Below are 12466 nucleotides of genomic sequence, written 5' to 3'. Positions count from 1 at the left end.
GTATATCATAATAGCTTCTGGGTTTTTAGTCACTTTGAAGTAATACAGGGTCCAGCAAGTATTTTATCTCTATTTCTTTCTACTCTATCTCTGTAATATTAATTATTTTCCACTCTTGATTTCAGCATTGCTGCTCTTGGGGTACTGTCGTGCTATGCTCCATCAGTTGAAGCAATAATCATATAATCAGCAATTATATCTTCTCTGGAAGTATCACCAAGTGCCTCATAACTCTCTTTCTACAGTATTTCACTGACACATTTAATCTCAAATGTTAATCTAGAAAACTGATAATGTCCTCCTGGAGATACCTAAAAAGAGATGTACCTATCTAATTCTACCTGCCAGACCCCATGTTTCTTCTCTGAAATTGTAATAAGTTGCTTGATTTTTAATTGACGTTGCAAATCTTCTGGCGTCAGTCCTGAGCTGTGGTAATAGCCATGGTGCAATTTAACCTCCTTGTGTTAAACATACTGAGTCTTTCTTTTTTTTCTTTGCTTTTTTTCTGATCCAATAGAAGTGCTGATGCATTCCCTAGTGATATCAACTTGTCCTCTTTTTTACTGGCTAAGGACAAAATTTTGATACTTTCAAACACTTCAAACATACTTTAATCCATAGCTTGTTGCCCTAACTTCACTGTTGATTATAGTGAAACTACTCACACAGTTTAACAGTTGCAGTTTAGGTGTTCCAACTGCAGCAGAATTTATCTTACTGCAAATACATATGCACAGTACAACATTTATTTCTATGCAAGTATGCTCAGATTCTCCAATTCCTTTAACTGTATCGTGGTACACTATGACAATATCTTCTCTGGATGTTAAATTTATTATTTAATGTCTCTCACCTATATACTCAGCATGTTATGGATGGTCATTCACTTATGAAAAATTGTCATTTGCCTTTGCTTTTTTTGGCTGTCACTTCCAGCTTCACCACTTCTTTTGATTAAGTGTATCCTCTGCTGGTAGAAATAGATGAAATGTGCTTTACCTTGCAAAAATTAGCTTTTGTGGTTTCAGAATTTGGAATCTTTTAGTAGAGAAGACTTTTGTGCTATTGTTAATGCAGGCTTCGAGACCAAATTTGTTAGAACAGCTGTCAAGGACTTTAGACTTAATTTTGTTTTATTTTCTTCCTCAGTCCTCCTGGTTGCCCCAGCATGAGTGGTATGCCAACTCAGGACACAGAAAAAACTGCAACTATTTAATAGTGTAGAGACTTCATGGAGCTTAATATTGCAGCTCTCTGCATTCCTCTTTATTAAGAATTTACCCTTTGCTCTCCTCTTACTTCTTATGTACCATGAAGATTTTCCAACCTCATTGCACATGCTATGAGACTTCTAATATCAGTAAATTCTGTACTTCTGTTCACAGAGAGTTAGGACTTCTTAGGTATATACATTGCTTATATATCACACAGTTTCAATTTCATCAGATAAATTAGTACCTCTTTGTAAATGGGATTAAGTATTATTTATTGAGAACAGAAGCAACTGTGAGGGGAAAGAACATTTTTTTAAGCCCAGAAGGGAAATATTTCTTAATAACAGCAAGGGATTCTTCCTTTGGACCTTAATTAGAAGGAAGCAATACTTAAAATTTTAAAATTAAAAAAGAATTTTGACTGTTGAGGGAAAAGACAACTGGCATACATAAACATATTTGGTAAACATAAACAGATTTGGTAAAAAAAGAGAATTTCTTCTCTTCCAAGGCTGTTTTATAAATAATTAAAATATTTGCTCAATAAGTTTCCAAACAAGCCTCTTTCTGAGGACAGTCTGTAAAACAAACACAGAAAACATGGTCATTTTGGAACTCCTACTACCCTGAAGAGATGTACACAGTCTTTCTGTGAAAACTGATTAGCACCCATAGATGATCTTCCACAAAAAGGGAAAAAAAATAAGGTATATTTCAGCAGCACTCTCACCACTCTTGCATATTTACTAATGAAAACGATGTTTATGACTTTAAGATGATGACAAATACATAAACTAAGAGGCAAAATTAAAAAAAAAAAGGTTCATGCAACTAAGTGATTTTGTATAGATGACAAGAGGTAATAAAGCTGAAAAAGAAGAATGACAAAGTGTAACATGAACAAAGATGTAAATAGCTTAACCCCACAAACACAGAGCTCTTAGGAAATAGTTTCATTTGCTCAAGGAATATCTAACACCTCATATCCTGTAAAAGACTGTTTTCATTGTACCAGGGTTTTGCAAAGTCAGGATGATGGAGAACAAGAAAAAAGTCCATTGCTGTGATGAAGGAGACCTATATGCTGAAAAAAAAAAAGGTAGTATCTGTTGAAAGTGCTCTCAAATTATCTATAGTTTCCTTTACCCCAGTCCTGCTAAGGAGAGCAACTCTAGAAAATTCTTATATCTCTGGCATGGAGCTCTTCTTGCATTTATCCTCAAAGAACACAGAAGTTTTGGAAACTATTGATGTCAGCGATCAGCCCTGGTTAGTAATATGGCTCCAGCTGTGCTTTGAAGATGCATGGGAAACCTTGGATCTGCTGAGGCACTGGTAGCTTTAAAACACTCTCACCTTTAGCTTTGCTTCTTCTTCCCTTCTGTGGAAAGCTCTGTGGTATGTCAGTCATTCAAAAGGTCTTTGAAAACCTTGAAGCAAAAGATAGTTGCCAGAGAGCAGCTTCTTCTGCTAGAAAAAAATAAAATCCAGAGTCATAACCCTTAATGAAAAAATGCTAAGGATAGTTACACTGTTGTTTGGGGTGGCTGGCACTGTAGGGATTGGGTCTTATGAGTGGCTGGGATGTCCAAGAAAATGCTAGGAAGGTCCACAATCAACATACAAGTGTAGATAATTCTAGTGAGACTACAAAAATGAGGCAGTTTATGATTTTATTGGTAAATCTTAATTCTGCAATAGAGATGGAGATTGTATCTGTTATGTTTTGTCTGGGATTTTTTAAGAGAATGAACTTTTTTTCTCACATTCCCTGTAATGAATAGGCAAGGGAAGCAATTACTAGCTGAGGTGGCAGAAACTCTCAGTGTGCTTTGTATATTTTGCTCAGCAGAAGCTTCTAATTGTATCTCACTGAAACCAAACCCAAGCAATCCCATATCCTTTTTATTCATGTGTCTGCTACTTGCTCTTATTCAAAGACACAGCCTTTCAATACTTTAAGGGAACCTGTATGAAAGATGGGGAAGAACTTTTTAGCAGAGCCTGTTGCAATAGGACAAGGGTAGATTTTGGTTAGACAGAAGGAAGAAAGAAGTTTTTTACAGTGAAGATGGTAAAACACTAGAACAGGTTGCCAGTAGATGTGGTAGAAAACATTCCAGGTCAAGTTGGATGGGGTTCTGAGCAACCTGATCTAGTTGATGTCCCTGTTCATTGCAGAAGCTCTTGATCAGTCCCAGTCCATAGGGAAGTTTTGTTGCCTCCCTGGGGCCTGGGTAAGAGACATCACCAAGAAACATCCCAGCCTGGAATGGCTCATTGATTATTACCAGCTACTGGTTTCCCACAGGGTTACCAACAAAGACCCAACAAGAAGGCTGCAGGCAAACGAGAGGATTTCAGTGCCTTGAGACAATAGGTCAAGGGATCTGGAGAACAGGTTGTGTTCTCTTCTGTCCTAAGGGTCCTGGATATTGTCAGAAGAATTACACCTTATCATTACCATTAGCAGTGCCATTAACATGACATTAACATAACAGTGACATTAGCATCTTCTTTCTCCAAAACTTCATTGGGGTAACTTTCATTGGCAAAATCTTCATTTGGGTAAATTTTTAAAGCATTCAGCCATCAGTTATTAATATAAGTCTGTAGCCTGTACATGCCAGTAGAGTTAAGTTGCTGCCTACTTCATGTGTACACAGATTTGGCAGGAAAAAATGAAACTGTGTTTTTAAGTTCTGGGATAGCTTTGGGTGCTGATGATTTAGCCATTTGCTGAATATCCAGATTCCTTTCAGCCTTTGTTGTCCAGCCATATTTTTTTTTTATTATTATTCAACAGGATGAATTAATGCTGCAAAGATTTCTGCCAAATCCCTATCTAAGCTTTTATGTGCAGAGTGAGATGGAACAGGAGGCATGGCAGGAGTTTGCAAGAATAAATTTTGCCACTTTTTTCCAGAACAGCTGGCAACAGCCTTAATTGATACCAGTTGTTAAACTTTTAGGAGGGGAGAGAGAACATGCAAATTCTTACAGTTTCTTAAAGAGATACATGAGATATCTAATGCATGCACAAATTCTTGGAAATTCAGTTGGGAAAGGTGCCCTTTTTGTGCGAGTTTTTTTTTTTTTTTAACATAGTTCCAAGCTATCCCTTGACAGGAAAAGGATTAACTCTGTTGCATTCCAGAGAGATGTTAGATTTCTCAATGGTTTGAATACATAATCTGTTCCATGGAATTGACATAACTTAGATACAGTGTACAGTGTGTACTTTTATTGGCAGCAATATAACATCCATTGTTTCAGTATAAGAAAACGAATATGTTATTTGAATTTTGTCATTAAAATTGTTTAGTAACTCAGGTTATTTTTCAAAGTTTCTTAAAAAAAAGCAATCATAAAATACTAAAATGCATATGGCAGATGACATCACAAGCACTATATGCATAACTTCTTTTCTGAGTGGATAATACCACAGGTTAAGGAGATGTTTCCCAAATAACCCATATATAATTTTATGGAGTCCATATGGAGGGCTATGAAGTTATTGTTTTGTTAAGTCTTACTTATTCATAAGGCTAAATTCTGTCTCCAATTATGGAACACTTTACCCTGAAATACCTGTAGCAGATAGAATGTCATTTGAGGTAGGTATGAATAACGAAAAGATTTGAAATATTGCTGCTAACCATTCAAATTTGTAATTGCCAGTGAGGAGGTCCTGTGATTCTTTGATTTCATGGAAATGGTGCAATAAAAATAAGTTCGACAACCAGTATGGGCAAGCACACAGACTTTTTAATGAACTAATGGTAATTTTTTTCTTTTTCATAAACTGGTCAGTTTATTATACAAACATTTGATCTAGATTTTGAACCAGCTCAGTATCTGAGATTTGCAGTCCAATATTAAAATGTGGTCATAGTTTTTCTGGGAGATTTCATGAGGTATGTATAATACAAATGATGCAGTATGGATCTGTGAAATACATATTTCAAGTCTGTTGAAATATGGTTGATGCTATATTAAAAAGTGTGTTATTAAAAAGTTCTTGTAACATGTGAGTATGAGTATAGATAAAATAAATAGCATTTGAATTCTGTCTAACAAATCTTATGAAGTTTCACCAATGAAACCATCAGATGCCAGCACTGACCTCTGGGCAAATGTGCAGTGAAAATATGCATGCCTTCTATATCAGTAGGTATAGAATTCAAGGACTGGTTGACATTCATCAAACTTGGATTGCACAAATATGGTTTGCATGGGTTTTTCTCACTTATTTTGGTGAGAGTAAAAACTTTATTCTGCACTAAAAATTTGAGCTACTAAATCAGGTGAAGAAATTCTCTTCTGGATGGGATACTGGTGGTCCAATTGCATAGGGGACTCAAATGGCTGTGTCACAGAGGACGAGTAGTGATGCTTAAAAGGCCTTTTAATGGGATTGTGTAAGAAGTTAATAAGATTCACCAGGGGTCAGACAATACTTTCATTTTATTGAATTAAAAATGTTTTGGTCTGTTAATCATAATAATATGAAAGTAGCTGCATATTTCCCTACATTATTCTAAGAAATATCTAGAATAGACAATCAGTATTTGATTTTCTCTGAAAAAGTAATTCTTACATTAATAATAGCTGCTATAATGCCTGTGTCTATTTATTTATGAGGCATGAGACGATGTTCTCACTCTGTCAGTTACTCAGATGGCTCTTTCATAGATAATATCTGTTGGCTTTCATAGTTTATTTTCAGGTTGTTAACTTTATAGCTTTGTCAGAATGCTACACAGTATACAAACAGATTTTCTTTACATTCAGTTTAACTTAAGAAAACATATGATTTATTCATTAATAATTGCTTGTTTACACCCACTAGCCTCTCTCTGTCTCTTAAGAATTGACTTCTGTGGGAGAAGCAGTATAAGCAGACTTTTTTAAAGGGAAATGACAAAGTAGAATTTTAGGGAGAAAAGTGAAGTAGTAAAAAAAGAGGAAAATTAGAGAAATTCAGGAAGATAATAAAGTGGTTAAAGTCTTGTATCTGTTTGCATGGCAAGTATTTTGTTGTTTGGTTTTGGGAGCATGGGGGCAGGGCAGGCTGGATTACAGGGATGTGTTCTGAGAGATGCCAAAAACTCTTTCACTGGCCAAGGGTGGATTCACCAGTTTATCTTATCTGCAGAGAAGATGGAAGAAAAATATGTATAAAAAACCCTCCACCTGTAAGTATAAAAACTTGCAACAGAAAAAATTGCTCTCTTTGTCAGTATCTAACCTAACAAGGCCAAGAACTAGATTTCTATATTGCTTTCCTAGTTGCTGCTTTTTCTAAAGCTTAGGTGAAAGTGTGCTTAGGAGAACTGAGATATATTTTCTTGTTAACCACATAACATTTAATTCACTGCACTATTATGCTTTCTTCTCCTAAGCTTGCTTGCAGTACTCTCATTTAAATCATATTTTCACCTAAATTTCCCATTTAATCTTTAAATAACCAGCTGAGATTTCCTCTGATCACACTGGGAATGGCAAAAATTGGATCAATCCAATATTTGCCATTTCTACTCATTTCTATGCTTCAGGAAACAGACGTGCTCTTCAGGAAAGTATTTTATAATCATATGTATATATTTTTTTAATTCACCACTTTTTAAGCAATAGCTGAGTTAATTAAATCAGGTTAAAGTTTTTGTGTACAAAAATTCAAGGGAAATGTTTGCATAGTAAGTCTCTGCTCGGGTCAAAATTTGGACACTGCATAAATTCTGTTAGTTGCTCTCCACACAGTCCAGCAATTAAACCACAGAGGCGGAACTTGAAAGTGAAAAACAATAGCCAATTAACAGAGATAACTGTACTGTGGAAAAGAAACATGAGAAATACAAATAGAGAAAAATGAAGCTGCAGAGTGTTTGGAGGTCTATGAAAGTTAGATGAGGAAACCTTGCATCAAAATGTAGTATTCAGAAAAATAAAACATAACCAAATGAAGATCCCGCTTACCTTGAGGAAGAAGAAAAGAAGAGGAAGCAAAAATAATCTCTGACATAAAGAAATTTTAGAGGTTGTAGTGGTTTGCATAAACAGAATAAGGTAACCATATAGTTAAATCCACCCTCTGTTGTCATGAAAGAGAGGCTGCTGCATATAGTTTTTCCAATTCTAGAAATTAAAAAAAGTTTGATCTTAGAGACAAGGCAAATATTTTTTAAAAGTTAAGGCAAAATAATGGCATTTATGTATAAATATTCTTTCAGGTTTTCTTTAATCTTCTCAGTCACAAAATACTTCGGAACAAAAAAGGCAGATTTGTAACAACTTAGCAGAAAAATACTATAAGTATCTGCTGTTTGCTGCTTTTTGAGAAATGCAGCCCTCTTCGCTTCTTCATAAATATGACCTAGCATTTGCACACATGCTTATTGAGACTCCTGATCTATCTCTGATCTTGTGTGATCTCCACAAGAGTTTGAGTAAAAAGGAGAACAATGGAGAAATACAAATTCATGCTTTCTAAATGAATTAGATTTAATTTCTCTGTTTATGCATAGATTCTACAGACAAGTGGAATTATTTTTAAGGTTTCCCAGAATCACTGAACCACAGAGTGGTTGAAGGTAGAATGGTGGATGTTGGAATGGTACAAGTTAGCCTCTCTGGAGATCATCTTTTCCAGCCCTTCTACACAATCAGGGCCATGTGGAGCCCTTATTTTGCCCAGGATTTTGACGAAATGGCTTTTGAATATCTCCAAGGATGAAGAGTCCAGAACCTCCCTGGGCAATCTGTGCCAGTGCTCTGCCACCCTCCCAGTGAAATGTGTTTTCTGACAGAAATAGTATTTTCTAGGCAGAATAAACAGAACCTCCCATGTTTCAGGCTGTGTCCATTGTCCCTGGCCTGCTCACTGATCATCACTGAAAAGAGCCTGACTCTGTTCTTCAGGTATTTACATACATTGATAAGGTCACTCCAAGGCTTCTGTTTTCTACACTGAACAATTCCAGATCTCTCAGACTTTCCTCATATGGGAAATCATGCGGGAGGCCCCACAATGAATTCTCTCCAGAATGTTCGTGTCTCTTTTGTACAGAGAGCCCAGAATTGGGTGTATTTCTCCAGGAGTGGTCTCACCAGTGCTAAGGAAAGGAGACGCAACACCTGACTCACCTACTGGAATTTTTTTTGTCTACTGCAGCTGAGGATACTATTTATCTTTTTCCCAGCAAGGGTGAACTGCTGACTTATGTTCAACCTGGTGTTCACCAGTATCCCCAGGCTTTTTTCTGACAAGCTGATTCTCAACTGGTTGGTCCTCATGGGATAATTCCTCTTGAGGTTCAGGATGTTACACTTTCCCCTGCTGAGCATCATGAGATTACTGTTGGCCTTTTTCTCCAGTTTTTCAAGGTCCCTCTGGATGGTAGGTTGACCCTCTGGCAAGATATTCACTCCTACTGCTTTGGTGTAATATTCAAACTAGCTGAGGGTACACCAAATTTCACTGAAGTCTTACCAATTCGCATGATTTTTTGTGATGATCACTAGTGGTATAAATGTGTATGTGACAGAGGACTGGGAAAGGAAGAGGGAGACTAAACTGGGTGAAAAGCTGAGCTGAGTGGACAAAGCTGGAAAAGCAAAGAGCTAGGAGATATCATAAGATTATATAGGGACATAAGAGAGAATGTTAACATGAAGTTAAAGAAAAGAATTTCTCTGTGTGACTTACCAGCCAAATCAGACTGGCCTACGGGAGCATCATTATTTGAAGCTTTCTGTTAATAATAGTTCTTTAAGAGGAGATAGAATACATAATATTATGTGTATGAATATGGTGTAATTATTGCACTGTGTCTATGAGATGAAGTCTGAAAACACAAAGTAATTAAAGTGCTGTCCTTTAGAGGATGAAAGCTGTGAAATTACTGCGTAGCAAAATTGGAAGTTCTAATTTCAAATGTAAAAACCACTTTTCTACATTTATACTTTTGTAATAACTAACACTTAAAGTGTTTTCTTTCTTTTCAAATTGATTAAGTTTCAAACAAATTACTTTTGCCCATTCAGACTTGCCCATGTTTTGTGCTCTTTGCAGGGCTGATATACACTGGCAGCTACAGCTGAAAAGTCAAACTGAAATACAGCTACTGCTTCTTCAAGGAGCTATTTCACATAACATTCAAACATTTAAAATACTGAAGTGATGGCTTAAGTCCTTGGAGTGTGTATAACTCAAATGACATAGCAAAAGTGTCAATATCAAAGTGAATACTAAACAAATGTCAAGTGAAAAATCAGTTAATTTAAAATGCAAACACATAAATATGAAAGCTGAAGATGAAAACAGTGGAACTGCACAAACCTGCACATGCTTAGAATAAGGTTTCAAGAATCCATATGTTACAAGGATAATGTATGACCACATGTCCATATCTCAGTGATTTATAAGAGAAGTATTTGAAATACCTACCAACAGTTCTAAATCTCTAGTTAAAGTCTTTAACCCTATTTTTAATAATATCACTTTTACATGCTTTATTTAAATGTTCAGGAAATTGTTTATTGAAACTGGATTCATGAATGTGCTCACTCTTACGATGTTTTGAACAAAAATAGGGCAAGGCTATGCACAGATATGCTTTTTATTGGGATGCTTTGTTTTGGTTTTCTTTTCTAATGCTCACAACCAGAAAACTGGACTGAGAGCAGGCAAACATTGCCTTGGATAAGGAGGTGAAAATGCTGACATAAACACCACATGTAACTCTTTTTTTCCTCATCTCAGGCTAGCTCTTTGATGAAGCACAGGCAAGGGTCTTTGGGGACTCTCAGATACATTCTATTGAATTAAGCCTCAAAGCTATTCTATTGAAAAACTAGAATTAAGACTTCAATAGTGCTCAGTCAATTTTATAAAGAGCTGGTTTCTTGTAAGTATATGTGTCAGGCATGCAGGAAACAGAGTTGATACTTCTCAAAATTGCATTGGCACAAAAGCTGTTGCACATTTATTGGCATTCTCTATACTTAGCACTTTTTATACAGAGGTCTGATATAACACCTTCGCTAATTTTTAGCAGATATGAGAACATGCATTTGTTATTAATTACCCTGACAAATATCTGTCTTTAGGATGTGGCGCCCCTGCTGTGTTTTCTGATTTTTCAAGTTGAGACCTTCAATTATTATCTTTTCCAAATAATTGATAATTTCTTCAATGTATCAGAGATTTATTTAATAGTTAGTCAATCTACTTCACTTCCGGTGAAGCAGTCTATAACCAGAATTGTCTAGGTGTTATGTTCCTCTCTTGAGACTCCACAAGCAGGGTAATCTTCCTCAAATACACCCAACTAAATTTAGTAAGAATGTACTAAACTAGAGAGTCAGTCAAAACCAGTCAGACAACAGCTGCTGTGCCATTGCCAGTAATGGTCAGCATAATTTTCAGCTTTCTGTTTCATTCCATAAGCCAGTTGCAATGGGACACAACCATTATCACAATGGAAAGCTATTCCACTAGAGGTGAGCTGCAGCAATGCTTTCCCTTATGCAAAGCGATGTATTTGTTTAAACATAAACCTCCTGGGGAAAACAGCTCTTGTTGCTACATGCATTAATCATTCAATTAAGAGATCTGTCCTTAGCCTCTGTGCATACAGCCTTCCTAATTGACTCCCCATTTTTAGCACACTTTTTCTCACAAGATGGGCACAAAATGGATATCTCAGGGACCTTTGACTTACTCTGCCTTCCAGTCTGTACATCTGAGGCTTGACACATCATAGCGATGCTGCAAAAAAAGCTGGGTTCAAGGCTAGTCCCGTCACAGTGGAGACAGCCACAATACAGAGTAATATCATACAATTTCAGAAGGCTTCAACCCACACAGAGCAACAACCACCACTTCAGAAGGCTTTAGGTGTTGTGGTGTGGTTTTATTTAGTCAGTTGTTTTTATTAATGTTAGTTATCCTTTGTACTCCCTCATTTGTCCCCTCACAGTTGGTTTAATCCAAGTTGTTTACCCCAAAAGTTCCCACTACTTGGCTCTCCAGTTTGTTAATCTTCTCACCTCTCCCTGTTTTCTCCTTATTTGGTTCCATCAATCTGAGTTTGTTTATACCCATTTGGCTGTCAATCCTGTAACCACCCCCAGTTTCTTTGACAAAGTTCTGTATCAATCACCCCAGTTTAGCTTTTCTATTTGTCCCCTGACCTTGTGCCTATCCCTGCTATGTTATCATAAGTTGTTGTACTTGGTGTCATCCCTCTCTGGTTTACCCCCATTGGGCAAGACAGGTTTGCACCCCTGTCCGCCCACCCCCTATTTGAGTTGCTGTAATCTTTGATTTCATTGGCATTTGCTCCTGCACCCACTCAGACAGCACCTTTGTTCTTGCCCCCCCTGGGGAAAATAAAGACTCTTTGGGCTCGCATACAGGTGTCTTTCTCTCATCCCTTCACCTCCTCTCAGCATGCAGAGCTACCGAAGCTGCACCCACAAGCAGCTCTCAGCACCACCAGGGTGGCAGATGCTGCTCCCCCGGGTGCCTCTCACATGGGCAGTGCCAGCCGGCTCATCCCACCTGCCCGAGGCTGTGGCAAGTAGCCACCACATTTAGGCATCTGCCCCTACACAGTAGCATCATACCACATCAGAAGGCTGCAGGCAGCTGCTCTTCTTGGTCTTTAGTCCAACATTTTATATCCCTCACGTTCATGCATTGCACCTGTGTGCCTTCTCTTCCGTCTTGTGCTTGGTCAGTGCGCCTGGGCACTCCCTGTCTCATTGCTTTCAGTGCTGCTCACCTGCGTCTCACAGCTGTAGCCCACTGGGGATGAGGCTCTGCCACAGTCCCACTCCCAATTACCACAGACTGTGTATCTGCACAGTCCCACCAAGAGCAGTATGGAGCGTATTTATAGAGAAATCAATCTGGCTGATTACCATACCATCAGGCATACCCAGATAGCTTGTTGCAGGCCTCCTGCTGTAACAGGCAGGTGGAATGCTAATGGAGAAAGTTACTTTCCTTGTTCAGAACGGTCTACACCTTGTCCCTCTGTCTCTCCTGTGCATATTCTTTCTGGGGAATATATATTTTTTTATGCTACCCTGTAGTGGAAGGAAGCCATATAGATGAGAAACACACATTGCCAGTTATTATCTTGGGCAAAAGCAAATCAGGGAAATGCTGACTGACAGGCTGCTTTGCTGCATAATTAACCCCTATACCTACACCTTAAATCAGTCTTGTGTCAAGGTCC

The sequence above is a fragment of the Lonchura striata genome, chromosome 3 (assembly GCF_046129695.1).
Source record: "Lonchura striata isolate bLonStr1 chromosome 3, bLonStr1.mat, whole genome shotgun sequence".
NCBI lineage: Eukaryota > Metazoa > Chordata > Aves > Passeriformes > Estrildidae > Lonchura > Lonchura striata.
This window is presented reverse-complemented; position numbering follows the sequence as displayed.